The sequence below is a fragment of the Salminus brasiliensis genome, chromosome 4, assembly GCF_030463535.1.
Source record: "Salminus brasiliensis chromosome 4, fSalBra1.hap2, whole genome shotgun sequence".
Lineage (NCBI taxonomy): Eukaryota > Metazoa > Chordata > Actinopteri > Characiformes > Bryconidae > Salminus > Salminus brasiliensis.
Window position 1 is genome coordinate 12,418,068 of NC_132881.1, and position 14,840 is coordinate 12,432,907.

Here is a 14,840-nt window from a genome sequence, read left to right on the forward strand (position 1 = left end):
CAGAATCTTCTGCAGCACAAATATGTTCCAATACCCCAACATCAAACAGAATATTTCTGAAAGTTTGAAATTGCTATTAATTAGGTAAAAAGACTAGAGAAAATCTTGCAAATAAAAGTACAAAAAGGTAGTAGACAGAGCTATAAAGAAGAGGAAACACTCTCGACTCTGCTGGGACTCGAACCCACAACCTTTGAATTGCTCCAGCTATTTATCTAAAAGGCCAATGCGCTATCCACTGCTACACAGAGCCCAGGTGAAGAAACTGGTTCCTTGGCCAACCTTCCTATAAAATAACAGTAGTGCTGCTAATATTTGAGGCAAATAATGAATTTACTACGCATATGTAAATCCCAGTGGTCTGATGATTATCTGCAAGTCTAAGCACACACCAAAGCTCTGCATACTGTTAGTCATAGTCTGACGCCAATAAAAAAAGGTTTGATTTACTCATTGTAGCAGTTACTGATTAAAGATTACCCAAGGAAAAGGCACCGCTGGGATTCCAAGCCAGGATCTCCTGTTTACTAGACAGGCGGTACAACCAACTAAGCCACGGCGCCCTACCTGACTGGTTTTCTATATCAACACAATATAGCTTCAGGCAAACTCAAAAACATTCTCTTGCATACAAACTTCACACAGACAGCAAAAACAACTTCCCTGATTAGGAACCTCTGCATTTTCCAGAAACAAATAACATCAACTCTGAAAGCTTGTCTCAATTGCTTAAACCTATCATATACATGTACAGAGTACTAGACCTTGTCACGCAGAATGTACACACAAAACTTAGCATCTTTTGTTTACCCTTCAGGTTCCGTTTAAACATCTTTTAATGGATCAGCAAACATCATTCTGATTCAGAAAAGGCTAAAATCCTACATTTCAAACTGCTTCATCTCACTTTTCACAAATACATGCAGAATCTTCTGCAGCACAAATATGTTCCAATACCCCAACATCAAACAGAATATTTCTGAAAGTTTGAAATTGCTATTAATTAGGTAAAAAGACTAGAGAAAATCTTGCAAATAAAAGTACAAAAAGGTAGTAGACAGAGCTATAAAGAAGAGGAAACACTCTCGACTCTGGTGGGACTCCAACCCACAAGCTTTGAAATGCTCCAGCTATTTATCTAGAAGTCCAATGCGCTATCCATTGCGCCACAGAGCCCAGGTAAAGAAACTGGTTCCTTGGCCAACCTTCCTATAAAATAACAGTAGTGCTGCTAATATTTGAGGCAAATAATAAATTTACTATGCATATGTAAATCCCAGTGGTCTGATGATTATCTGCAAGTCTAAGCACACACCAAAGCTCTACATACTGTTAGTCATAGTCTGACGCCAATAAAAAAAGGGTTGATTCACTCATTGTAGCAGTTACTGATTAAAGATTACCCAAGGAAAAGGCACCGCTGGGATTCGAACCCAGGATCTCCTGTTTACTAGACAGGCGCTATAACCAACTAAGCCACGGCGCCCTACCTGACTGGTTTCTAATATCAACACAATAAAGCTTCAGGCAAACTCACAAACATTCTCTTGCATACAAATTTCACACAGACAGCAAAAACAACTTCCCTGATTAGGAACCTCTGCATTTTCCAGAAACAAATAACATCAACTCTGAAAGCTTGTCTCAATTGCTTAAACCTATCATATACATGTACAGAGTACTAGACCTTGTCACACAGAATGTACACACAAAACTTAGCATCTTTTGTTTACCCTTCAGGTTCCGTTTAAACATCTTTTAATGGATCAGCAAACATTATTCTGATTCAGAAAAGGCTAAAATCCTACATTTCAAACTGCTTCATCTCACTTTTCACAAATACATGCAGAATCTTCTGCAGCACAAATATGTTCCAATACCCCAACATCAAACAGAATATTTCTGAAAGTTTGAAATTGCTATTAATTAGGTAAAAAGACTAGAGAAAATCTTGCAAATAAAAGTACAAAAAGGTAGTAGACAGAGCTATAAAGAAGAGGAAACACTCTCGACTCTGGTGGGACTCGAACCCACAACCTTTGAATTGCTCCAGCTATTTATCTAGAAGGCCAATGCGCTATCCATTGCGCCATAGAGCCCAGGCGAAGAAACTGGTTCCTTGGCCAACCTTCCTATAAAATAACAGTAGTGCTGCTAATATTTGAGGCAAATAATAAATTTACTATGCATATGTAAATCCCAGTGGTCTGATGATTATCTGCAAGTCTAAGCACACACCAAAGCTCTGCATACTGTTAGTCATAGTCTGACGCCAATAAAAAAAGGGTTGATTTACTCATTGTAGCAGTTACTGATTAAAGATTACCCAAGGAAAAGGCACAGCTGGGATGCGAACTCAGGATCTCCTGTTTACTAGACAGGCGCTATAACCAACTAAGCCACGGCACCCTACCTGACCGGTTTTCTATATCAACACAATATAGCTTCAGGCAAACTCAAAAACATTCTCTTGCATACAAACTTCACACAGACAGCAAAAACAACTTCCCTGATTAGGAACCTCTGCATTTTCCAGAAACAAATAACATCAACTCTGAAAGCTTGTCTCAATTGCTTAAACCTATCATATACATGTACAGAGTACTAGACCTTGTCACGCAGAATGTACACACAAAACTTAGCATCTTTTGTTTACCCTTCAGGTTCCGTTTAAACATCTTTTAATGGATCAGTAAACATCATTCTGATTCAGAAAAGGCTAAAATCCTACATTTCAAACTGCTTCATCTCACTTTTCACAAATACATGCAGAATCTTCTGCAGCACAAATATGTTCCAATACCCCAACATCAAACAGAATATTTCTGAAAGTTTGAAATTGCTATTAATTAGGTAAAAAGACTAGAGAAAATCTTGCAAATAAAAGTACAAAAAGGTAGTAGACAGAGCTATAAAGAAGAGGAAACACTCTCGACTCTGCTGGGACTCGAACCCACAACCTTTGAATTGCTCCAGCTATTTATCTAAAAGGCCAATGCGCTATCCACTGCTACACAGAGCCCAGGTGAAGAAACTGGTTCCTTGGCCAACCTTCCTATAAAATAACAGTAGTGCTGCTAATATTTGAGGCAAATAATGAATTTACTACGCATATGTAAATCCCAGTGGTCTGATGATTATCTGCAAGTCTAAGCACACACCAAAGCTCTGCATACTGTTAGTCATAGTCTGACGCCAATAAAAAAAGGTTTGATTTACTCATTGTAGCAGTTACTGATTAAAGATTACCCAAGGAAGAGGCACCAGTGGGATTCGAACCCAGGATCTCCTGTTTACTAGACAGGCGCTATAACCAACTAAGCCACGGCGCCCTACCCGACTGGTTTTCTATATCAACACAATATAGCTTCAGGCAAACTCAAAAACATTCTCTTGCATACAAACTTCACACAGACAGCAAAAACAACTTCCCTGATTAGGAACCTCTGCATTTTCCAGAAACAAATAACATCAACTCTGAAAGCTTGTCTCAATTGCTTAAACCTATCATATACATGTACAGAGTACTAGACCTTGTCATGCAGAATGTACACACAAAACTTAGCATCTTTTGTTTACCCTTCAGGTTCTGTTTAAACATCTTTTAATGGATCAGCAAACATCATTCTGATTCAGAAAAGGCTAAAATCCAACATTTCAAATTGCTTCATCTCACTTTTCACAAATACATGCAGAATCTTCTGCAGCACAAATATGTTCCAATACCCCAACATCAAACAGAATATTTCTGAAAGTTTGAAATTGCTATTAATTAGGTAAAAAGACTAGAGAAAATCTTGCAAATAAAAGTACAAAAAGGTAGTAGACAGAGCTATAAAGAAGAGGAAACACTCTCGACTCTGGTGGGACTCAAACCCACAACCTTTGAATTGCTCCAACTATTTATCTAGAAGGCCAATGCGCTATCCATTGCGCCATAGAGCCCAGGCGAAGAAACTGGTTCCTTGGCCAACCTTCCTATAAAATAACAGTAGTGCTGCTAATATTTGAGGCAAATAATAAATTTACTATGCATATGTAAATCCCAGTGGTCTGATGATTATCTGCAAGTCTAAGCACACACCAAAGCTCTGCATACTGTTAGTCATAGTCTGACGCCAATAAAAAAAGGGTTGATTTACTCATTGTAGCAGTTACTGATTAAAGATTACCCAAGGAAAAGGCACAGCTGGGATGCGAACTCAGGATCTCCTGTTTACTAGACAGGCGCTATAACCAACTAAGCCATGGCACCCTACCTGACTGGTTTTCTATATCAACACAATATAGCTTCAGGCAAACTCAAAAACATTCTCTTGCATACAAACTTCACACAGACAGCAAAAACAACTTCCCTGATTAGGAACCTCTGCATTTTCCAGAAACAAATAACATCAACTCTGAAAGCTTGTCTCAATTGCTTAAACCTATCATATACATGTACAGAGTACTAGACCTTGTCACGCAGAATGTACACACAAAACTTAGCATCTTTTGTTTACCCTTCAGGTTCCGTTTAAACATCTTTTAATGGATCAGTAAACATCATTCTGATTCAGAAAAGGCTAAAATCCTACATTTCAAACTGCTTCATCTCACTTTTCACAAATACATGCAGAATCTTCTGCAGCACAAATATGTTCCAATACCCCAACATCAAACAGAATATTTCTGAAAGTTTGAAATTGCTATTAATTAGGTAAAAAGACTAGAGAAAATCTTGCAAATAAAAGTACAAAAAGGTAGTAGACAGAGCTATAAAGAAGAGGAAACACTCTCGACTCTGCTGGGACTCGAACCCACAACCTTTGAATTGCTCCAGCTATTTATCTAAAAGGCCAATGCGCTATCCACTGCTACACAGAGCCCAGGTGAAGAAACTGGTTCCTTGGCCAACCTTCCTATAAAATAACAGTAGTGCTGCTAATATTTGAGGCAAATAATGAATTTACTACGCATATGTAAATCCCAGTGGTCTGATGATTATCTGCAAGTCTAAGCACACACCAAAGCTCTGCATACTGTTAGTCATAGTCTGACGCCAATAAAAAAAGGTTTGATTTACTCATTGTAGCAGTTACTGATTAAAGATTACCCAAGGAAAAGGCACCGGTGGGATTCGAACCCAGGATCTCCTGTTTACTAGACAGGCGCTATAACCAACTAAGCCACGGCGCCCTACCCGACTGGTTTTCTATATCAACACAATATAGCTTCAGGCAAACTCAAAAACATTCTCTTGCATACAAACTTCACACAGACAGCAAAAACAACTTCCCTGATTAGGAACCTCTGCATTTTCCAGAAACAAATAACATCAACTCTGAAAGCTTGTCTCAATTGCTTAAACCTATCATATACATGTACAGAGTACTAGACCTTGTCACACAGAATGTACACACAAAACTTAGCATCTTTTGTTTACCCTTCAGGTTCTGTTTAAACATCTTTTAATGGATCAGCAAACATCATTCTGATTCAGAAAAGGCTAAAATCCAACATTTCAAATTGCTTCATCTCACTTTTCACAAATACATGCAGAATCTTCTGCAGCACAAATATGTTCCAATACCCCAACATCAAACAGAATATTTCTGAAAGTTTGAAATTGCTATTAATTAGGTAAAAAGACTAGAGAAAATCTTGCAAAAAAAAGTACAAAAAGGTAGTAGGCAGAGCTATAAAGAAGAGGAAACACTCTTGACTCTGGTGGGACTCAATCCCACAACCATTGAACTGCTCCAGCTATTCATCTAGAAGTCCAATGCGCTATCCACTGCTACACAGAGCCCAGGTGAAGAAACTGGTTCCTTGGCCAACCTTCCTATAAAATAACAGTAGTGCTGCTAATATTTGAGGCAAATAATGAATTTACTACGCATATGTAAATCCCAGTGGTCTGATGATTATCTGCAAGTCTAAGCACACACCAAAGCTCTGCATACTGTTAGTCATAGTCTGACGCCAATAAAAAAAGGTTTGATTTACTCATTGTAGCAGTTACTGATTAAAGATTACCCAAGGAAAAGGCACCGGTGGGATTCGAACCCAGGATCTCCTGTTTACTAGACAGGCGCTATAACCAACTAAGCCACGGCGCCCTACCTGACTGGTTTCTAATATCAACACAATAAAGCTTCAGGCAAACTCACAAACATTCTCTTGCATACAAATTTCACACAGACAGCAAAAACAACTTCCCTGATTAGGAACCTCTGCATTTTCCAGAAACAAATAACATCAACTCTGAAAGCTTGTCTCAATTGCTTAAACCTATCATATACATGTACAGAGTACTAGACCTTGTCACACAGAATGTACACACAAAACTTAGCATCTTTTGTTTACCCTTCAGGTTCCGTTTAAACATCTTTTAATGGATCAGCAAACATTATTCTGATTCAGAAAAGGCTAAAATCCTACATTTCAAACTGCTTCATCTCACTTTTCACAAATACATGCAGAATCTTCTGCAGCACAAATATGTTCCAATACCCCAACATCAAACAGAATATTTCTGAAAGTTTGAAATTGCTATTAATTAGGTAAAAAGACTAGAGAAAATCTTGCAAATAAAAGTACAAAAAGGTAGTAGACAGAGCTATAAAGAAGAGGAAACACTCTCGACTCTGGTGGGACTCGAACCCACAACCTTTAAATTGCTCCAGCTATTTATCTAGAAGTCCAATGCGCTATCCATTGCGCCACAGAGCCCAGGTGAAGAAACTGGTTCATTGGCCAACCTTCCTATAAAATAACAGTAGTGCTGCTAATATTTGAGGCAAATAATGAATTTACTATGCATATGTAAATCCCAGTGGTCTGATGATTATCTGCAAGTCTAAGCACACACCAAAGCTCTGCATACTGTTAGTCATAGTCTGACGCCAATAAAAAAAGGTTTGATTTACTCATTGTAGCAGTTACTGATTAAAGATTACCCAAGGAAAAGGCACCGCTGGGATTCCAAGCCAGGATCTCCTGTTTACTAGACAGGCGGTACAACCAACTAAGCCACGGCGCCCTACCTGACTGGTTTTCTATATCAACACAATATAGCTTCAGGCAAACTCAAAAACATTCTCTTGCATACAAACTTCACACAGACAGCAAAAACAACTTCCCTGATTAGGAACCTCTGCATTTTCCAGAAACAAATAACATCAACTCTGAAAGCTTGTCTCAATTGCTTAAACCTATCATATACATGTACAGAGTACTAGACCTTGTCACGCAGAATGTACACACAAAACTTAGCATCTTTTGTTTACCCTTCAGGTTCCGTTTAAACATCTTTTAATGGATCAGCAAACATCATTCTGATTCAGAAAAGGCTAAAATCCTACATTTCAAACTGCTTCATCTCACTTTTCACAAATACATGCAGAATCTTCTGCAGCACAAATATGTTCCAATACCCCAACATCAAACAGAATATTTCTGAAAGTTTGAAATTGCTATTAATTAGGTAAAAAGACTAGAGAAAATCTTGCAAATAAAAGTACAAAAAGGTAGTAGACAGAGCTATAAAGAAGAGGAAACACTCTCGACTCTGGTGGGACTCGAACCCACAAGCTTTGAATTGCTCCAGCTATTTATCTAAAAGGCCAATGCGCTATCCATTGCGCCACAGAGCCCAGGTGAAGAAACTGGTTCCTTGGCCAACCTTCCTATAAAATAACAGTAGTGCTGCTAATATTTGAGGCAAATAATAAATTTACTATGCACATGTAAATCCCAGTGGTCTGATGATTATCTGCAAGTCTAAGCACACACCAAAGCTCTGCATACTGTTAGTTATAGTCTGACGCCAATAAAAAAAGGGTTGATTTACTCATTGTAGCAGTTACTGATTAAAGATTACCCAAGGAAAAGGCACCGCTGGGATTCCAAGCCAGGATCTCCTGTTTACTAGACAGGCGGTACAACCAACTAAGCCACGGCGCCCTACCTGACTGGTTTCTAATATCAACACAATAAAGCTTCAGGCAAACTCACAAACATTCTCTTGCATACAAATTTCACACAGACAGCAAAAACAACTTCCCTGATTAGGAACCTCTGCATTTTCCAGAAACAAATAACATCAACTCTGAAAGCTTGTCTCAATTGCTTAAACCTATCATATACATGTACAGAGTACTAGACCTTGTCACACAGAATGTACACACAAAACTTAGCATCTTTTGTTTACCCTTCAGGTTCCGTTTAAACATCTTTTAATGGATCAGCAAACATTATTCTGATTCAGAAAAGGCTAAAATCCTACATTTCAAACTGCTTCATCTCACTTTTCACAAATACATGCAGAATCTTCTGCAGCACAAATATGTTCCAATACCCCAACATCAAACAGAATATTTCTGAAAGTTTGAAATTGCTATTAATTAGGTAAAAAGACTAGAGAAAATCTTGCAAATAAAAGTACAAAAAGGTAGTAGACAGAGCTATAAAGAAGAGGAAACACTCTCGACTCTGGTGGGACTCAAACCCACAACCTTTGAATTGCTCCAGCTATTTATCTAGAAGGCCAATGCGCTATCCATTGCGCCATAGAGCCCAGGCGAAGAAGCTGGTTCCTTGGCCAACCTTCCTATAAAATAACAGTAGTGCTGCTAATATTTGAGGCAAATAATAAATTTACTATGCATATGTAAATCCCAGTGGTCTGATGATTATCTGCAAGTCTAAGCACACACCAAAGCTCTGCATACTGTTACTCATAGTCTGACGCCAATAAAAAAAGGGTTGATTTACTCATTGTAGCAGTTACTGATTAAAGATTACCCAAGGAAAAGGCACAGCTGGGATGCGAACCCAGGATCTCCTGTTTACTAGACAGGCGCTATAACCAACTAAGCCACGGCACCCTACCTGACTGGTTTTCTATATCAACACAATATAGCTTCAGGCAAACTCAAAAACATTCTCTTGCATATAAACTTCACACAGACAGCAAAAACAACTTCCCTGATTAGGAACCTCTGCATTTTCCAGAAACAAATAACATCAACTCTGAAAGCTTGTCTCAATTGCTTAAACCTATCATATACATGTACAGAGTACTAGACCTTGTCACGCAGAATGTACACACAAAACTTAGCATCTTTTGTTTACCCTTCAGGTTCCGTTTAAACATCTTTTAATGGATCAGTAAACATCATTCTGATTCAGAAAAGGCTAAAATCCTACATTTCAAACTGCTTCATCTCACTTTTCACAAATACATGCAGAATCTTCTGCAGCACAAATATGTTCCAATACCCCAACATCAAACAGAATATTTCTGAAAGTTTGAAATTGCTATTAATTAGGTAAAAAGACTAGAGAAAATCTTGCAAATAAAAGTACAAAAAGGTAGTAGACAGAGCTATAAAGAAGAGGAAACACTCTCGACTCTGCTGGGACTCGAACCCACAACCTTTGAATTGCTCCAGCTATTTATCTAAAAGGCCAATGCGCTATCCACTGCTACACAGAGCCCAGGTGAAGAAACTGGTTCCTTGGCCAACCTTCCTATAAAATAACAGTAGTGCTGCTAATATTTGAGGCAAATAATGAATTTACTACGCATATGTAAATCCCAGTGGTCTGATGATTATCTGCAAGTCTAAGCACACACCAAAGCTCTGCATACTGTTAGTCATAGTCTGACGCCAATAAAAAAAGGTTTGATTTACTCATTGTAGCAGTTACTGATTAAAGATTACCCAAGGAAAAGGCACCGCTGGGATTCGAACCCAGGATCTCCTGTTTACTAGACAGGCGCTACAACCAACTAAGCCACGGCGCCCTACATGACTGGTTTTCTATATCAACACAATATAGCTTCAGGCAAACTCAAAAACATTCTCTTGCATACAAACTTCACACAGACAGCAAAAACAACTTCCCTGATTAGGAACCTCTGCATTTTCCAGAAACAAATAACATCAACTCTGAAAGCTTGTCTCAATTGCTTAAACCTATCATATACATGTACAGAGTACTAGACCTTGTCACGCAGAATGTACACACAAAACTTAGCATCTTTTGTTTACCCTTCAGGTTCTGTTTAAACATCTTTTAATGGATCAGCAAACATCATTCTGATTCAGAAAAGGCTAAAATCCTACATTTCAAATTGCTTCATCTCACTTTTCACAAATACATGCAGAATCTTCTGCAGCACAAATATGTTCCAATACCCCAACATCAAACAGAATATTTCTGAAAGTTTGAAATTGCTATTAATTAGGTAAAAAGACTAGAGAAAATCTTGCAAAAAAAAGTACAAAAAGGTAGTAGGCAGAGCTATAAAGAAGAGGAAACACTCTTGACTCTGGTGGGACTCGATCCCACAACCATTGAACTGCTCCAGCTATTCATCTAGAAGTCCAATGCGCTATCCACTGCTACACAGAGCCCAGGTGAAGAAACTGGTTCCTTGGCCAACCTTCCTATAAAATAACAGTAGTGCTGCTAATATTTGAGGCAAATAATGAATTTACTATGCATATGTAAATCCCAGTGGTCTGATGATTATCTGCAAGTCTAAGCACACACCAAAGCTCTACATACTGTTAGTCATAGTCTGACGCCAATAAAAAAAGGGTTGATTTACTCATTGTAGCAGTTACTGATTAAAGATTACCCAGGGAAAAGACACAGCTGGGATGCGAACCCAGGATCTCCTGTTTACTAGACAGGCGCTATAACCAACTAAGCCACGGCACCCTACCTGACTGGTTTTCTATATCAACACAATATAGCTTCAGGCAAACTCAAAAACATTCTCTTGCATACAAACTTCACACAGACAGCAAAAACAACTTCCCTGATTAGGAACCTCTGCATTTTCCAGAAACAAATAACATCAACTCTGAAAGCTTGTCTCAATTGCTTAAACCTATCATATACATGTACAGAGTACTAGACCTTGTCACGCAGAATGTACACACAAAACTTAGCATCTTTTGTTTACCCTTCAGGTTCCGTTTAAACATCTTTTAATGGATCAGTAAACATCATTCTGATTCAGAAAAGGCTAAAATCCTACATTTCAAACTGCTTCATCTCACTTTTCACAAATACATGCAGAATCTTCTGCAGCACAAATATGTTCCAATACCCCAACATCAAACAGAATATTTCTGAAGGTTTGAAATTGCTATTAATTAGGTAAAAAGACTAGAGAAAATCTTGCAAATAAAAGTACAAAAAGGTAGTAGACAGAGCTATAAAGAAGAGGAAACACTCTCGACTCTGCTGGGACTCGAACCCACAACCTTTGAATTGCTCCAGCTATTTATCTAAAAGGCCAATGCGCTATCCACTGCTACACAGAGCCCAGGTGAAGAAACTGGTTCCTTGGCCAACCTTCCTATAAAATAACAGTAGTGCTGCTAATATTTGAGGCAAATAATGAATTTACTACGCATATGTAAATCCCAGTGGTCTGATGATTATCTGCAAGTCTAAGCACACACCAAAGCTCTGCATACTGTTAGTCATAGTCTGACGCCAATAAAAAAAGGTTTGATTTACTCATTGTAGCAGTTACTGATTAAAGATTACCCAAGGAAAAGGCACTGCTGGGATTCGAACCCAGGATCTCCTTATTACTAGACAGGCGCTATAACCAACTAAGCCACGGCGCCCTACCCGACTGGTTTTCTATATCAACACAATATAGCTTCAGGCAAACTCAAAAACATTCTCTTGCATACAAATTTCACACAGACAGCAAAAACAACTTCCCTGATTAGGAACCTCTGCATTTTCCAGAAACAAATAACATCAACTCTGAAAGCTTGTCTCAATTGCTTAAACCTATCATATACATGTACAGAGTACTAGACCTTGTCACGCAGAATGTACACACAAAACTTAGCATCTTTTGTTTACCCTTCAGGTTCTGTTTAAACATCTTTTAATGGATCAGCAAACATCATTCTGATTCAGAAAAGGCTAAAATCCTACATTTCAAACTGCTTCATCTCACTTTTCACAAATACATGCAGAATCTTCTGCAGCACAAATATGTTCCAATACCCCAACATCAAACAGAATATTTCTGAAAGTTTGAAATTGCTATTAATTAGGTAAAAAGACTAGAGAAAATCTTGCAAATAAAAGTACAAAAAGGTAGTAGACAGAGCTATAAAGAAGAGAAAACACTCTCGACTCTGGTGGGACTCGAACCCACAACCTTTGAATTGCTCCAGCTATTTATCTAGAAGTCCAATGCGCTATCCATTGCGCCACAGAGCCCAGGTGAAGAAACTGGTTCCTTGGCCAACCTTCCTATAAAATAACAGTAGTGCTGCTAATATTTGAGGCAAATAATAAATTTACTATGCATATGTAAATCCCAGTGGTCTGATGATTATCTGCAAGTCTAAGCACACACCAAAGCTCTGCATACTGTTAGTTATAGTCTGACGCCAATAAAAAAAGGGTTGATTTACTCATTGTAGCAGTTACTGATTAAAGATTACCCAAGGAAAAGGCACCGCTGGGATTCCAAGCCAGGATCTCCTGTTTACTAGACAGGCGGTACAACCAACTAAGCCACGGCGCCCTACCTGACTGGTTTTCTATATCAACACAATATAGCTTCAGGCAAACTCAAAAACATTCTCTTGCATACAAACTTCACACAGACAGCAAAAACAACTTCCCTGATTAGGAACCTCTGCATTTTCCAGAAACAAATAACATCAACTCTGAAAGCTTGTCTCAATTGCTTAAACCTATCATATACATGTACAGAGTACTAGACCTTGTCACGCAGAATGTACACACAAAACTTAGCATCTTTTGTTTACCCTTCAGGTTCCGTTTAAACATCTTTTAATGGATCAGCAAACATCATTCTGATTCAGAAAAGGCTAAAATCCTACATTTCAAACTGCTTCATCTCACTTTTCACAAATACATGCAGAATCTTCTGCAGCACAAATATGTTCCAATACCCCAACATCAAACAGAATATTTCTGAAAGTTTGAAATTGCTATTAATTAGGTAAAAAGATTAGAGAAAATCTTGCAAATAAAAGTACAAAAAGGTAGTAGACAGAGCTATAAAGAAGAGGAAACACTCTCGACTCTGGTGGGACTCGAACCCACAACCTTTGAATTGCTCCAGCTATTTATCTAGAAGTCCAATGCGCTATCCATTGCACCACAGAGCCCAGGTGTAGAAACTGGTTCCTTGGCCAATCTTCCTATAAAATAACAGTAGTGCTGCTAATATTTGAGGCAAATAATAAATTTACTATGCATATGTAAATCCCAGTGGTCTGATGATTATCTGCAAGTCTAAGCACACACCAAAGCTCTGCATACTGTTAGTTATAGTCTGACGCCAATAAAAAAAGGGTTGATTTACTCATTGTAGCAGTTACTGATTAAAGATTACCCAAGGAAAAGGCACCGCTGGGATTCCAAGCCAGGATCTCCTGTTTACTAGACAGGCGCTTGTTGTGTTGACTTGTCGTTCAGAGTCAGACATTAACCACACACGATTATGGAACAGAGAGCTTACTATTTTGTTTATTCTTCCCCTCCTTTCCTCTTTTCTTTCTCTTACCTCAAACAGTCCACTAGTGCCCCCCAGTGTCCTAAATCCGTAACAACGAATTTGTTTAATATATGCATTAAACACATTGCATATGGACACAACAAAGTTACAGCAGCTTCAAGAAAAATGACATTCACTGGCCTGATGGTGGCGTTACAACAAAGCATTAAGCGTTTTTATTCAATAGCATCTGGTCTGTAGCATCTGTGTCCTACACACACTTTTTTTTTTTTTTTTGGGGGGGGGGGGTAATTTCTTGATCCTTTCTACTTTAAGAATTTTTTTGCCAATCCTCACACATCTGGTAGCAAAATACCTTCAATATTTATAATTAATAATAATTATAAGGAATAACTTGTACCTTTTGAACACTTTGACTTTGAACAAGCCCATTTTAACAAAATGTTCAGCACATTATTTTGAGGGGGTATGTCAAGTTTGGTGGACATTTGTCACAAGAAAGCGAGGCCAATAGTACATAACTCTTAGAAACCATTCATCCAGTCAACCTACAATTTTACATGCTGCATCTTTAGCCTGTTCTATAATAGTCTGACCAGAGGACTTGATATGTCAATTATTGTGGTTGGTATTAGCCAATCACATTCAAGCATACATTTGACATGCTAAACATTCACCAATCAGGGTGCAACTTAAGGGGATTTATCAATGTAGGCATATTCTATTAACCAGTGAAGTTGCCAGAAATGCCTTACAATAATGCTGTCATATGCTGTTTCCTATATGTTACATTTACAGATCACACCATATATAATCGATACCAATACATAAACTTATTGATCGATACACAGTACCGATCCGATACCATTGTTAAATAAATCAACTGTATACCTCACCATGTGGGAGAGATTTAAAGCATCAGGATTGATGTAAACATTATCTCACTAACTTTGTAAAATAGTTATAAATGTATTAAATTGCTATTTATTTGTCACTAAAATAAGAAACAATTGTGCAGGACCTTGGCACAGCATTCACCTTACAATGTATTCATTTATTTATAAGTATTTATAGGACACAGTCACACATGCCAGATTTAGTTCTTTTCAAAGGATACAAAAGTCTTCATATGAGATATGACTATTAACAGAATGTTTTTTTTAGTTGAAAATGCAATAATTTTGATGATTGGTTATGTGTATTGATTTGTAATGATCATTATCATTGGGCCTGTTGTGCTGGTTCTTTAGGTCTCATTGGGCCTGTTGTGGTTGAAACTTTAAGCCACTTGCCTATTGTCTATTTTCTATATTGG

General features: G+C 38.1%; 6 non-coding genes across 6 annotated transcripts; all 6 read right to left on the reverse strand.

Annotated features, from left to right (window-relative positions):
- Window positions 1–1,412: 1,412 nt before the first annotated feature.
- trnat-agu (transfer RNA threonine (anticodon AGU)) lies at window positions 1,413–1,486 on the reverse strand. The gene has a single exon. It is a non-coding gene; the product is annotated as a tRNA-Thr (tRNA).
- Window positions 1,487–5,104: 3,618 nt separating this feature from the next.
- Window positions 5,105–5,178, reverse strand: trnat-agu (transfer RNA threonine (anticodon AGU)). Its single transcript has one exon. It is a non-coding gene; the product is annotated as a tRNA-Thr (tRNA).
- An 849-nt stretch (window positions 5,179–6,027) lies between these two features.
- On the reverse strand, window positions 6,028–6,101 carry trnat-agu (transfer RNA threonine (anticodon AGU)). The gene has a single exon. It is a non-coding gene; the product is annotated as a tRNA-Thr (tRNA).
- A 523-nt stretch (window positions 6,102–6,624) lies between these two features.
- trnar-ucu (transfer RNA arginine (anticodon UCU)) lies at window positions 6,625–6,714 on the reverse strand. The gene is given in 2 exon segments: window positions 6,625–6,660; window positions 6,678–6,714. It is a non-coding gene; the product is annotated as a tRNA-Arg (tRNA).
- A 5,448-nt stretch (window positions 6,715–12,162) lies between these two features.
- Window positions 12,163–12,252, reverse strand: trnar-ucu (transfer RNA arginine (anticodon UCU)). Its single transcript is given in 2 exon segments — window positions 12,163–12,198; window positions 12,216–12,252. It is a non-coding gene; the product is annotated as a tRNA-Arg (tRNA).
- An 833-nt stretch (window positions 12,253–13,085) lies between these two features.
- On the reverse strand, window positions 13,086–13,175 carry trnar-ucu (transfer RNA arginine (anticodon UCU)). The gene is given in 2 exon segments: window positions 13,086–13,121; window positions 13,139–13,175. It is a non-coding gene; the product is annotated as a tRNA-Arg (tRNA).
- Window positions 13,176–14,840: the final 1,665 nt, after the last annotated feature.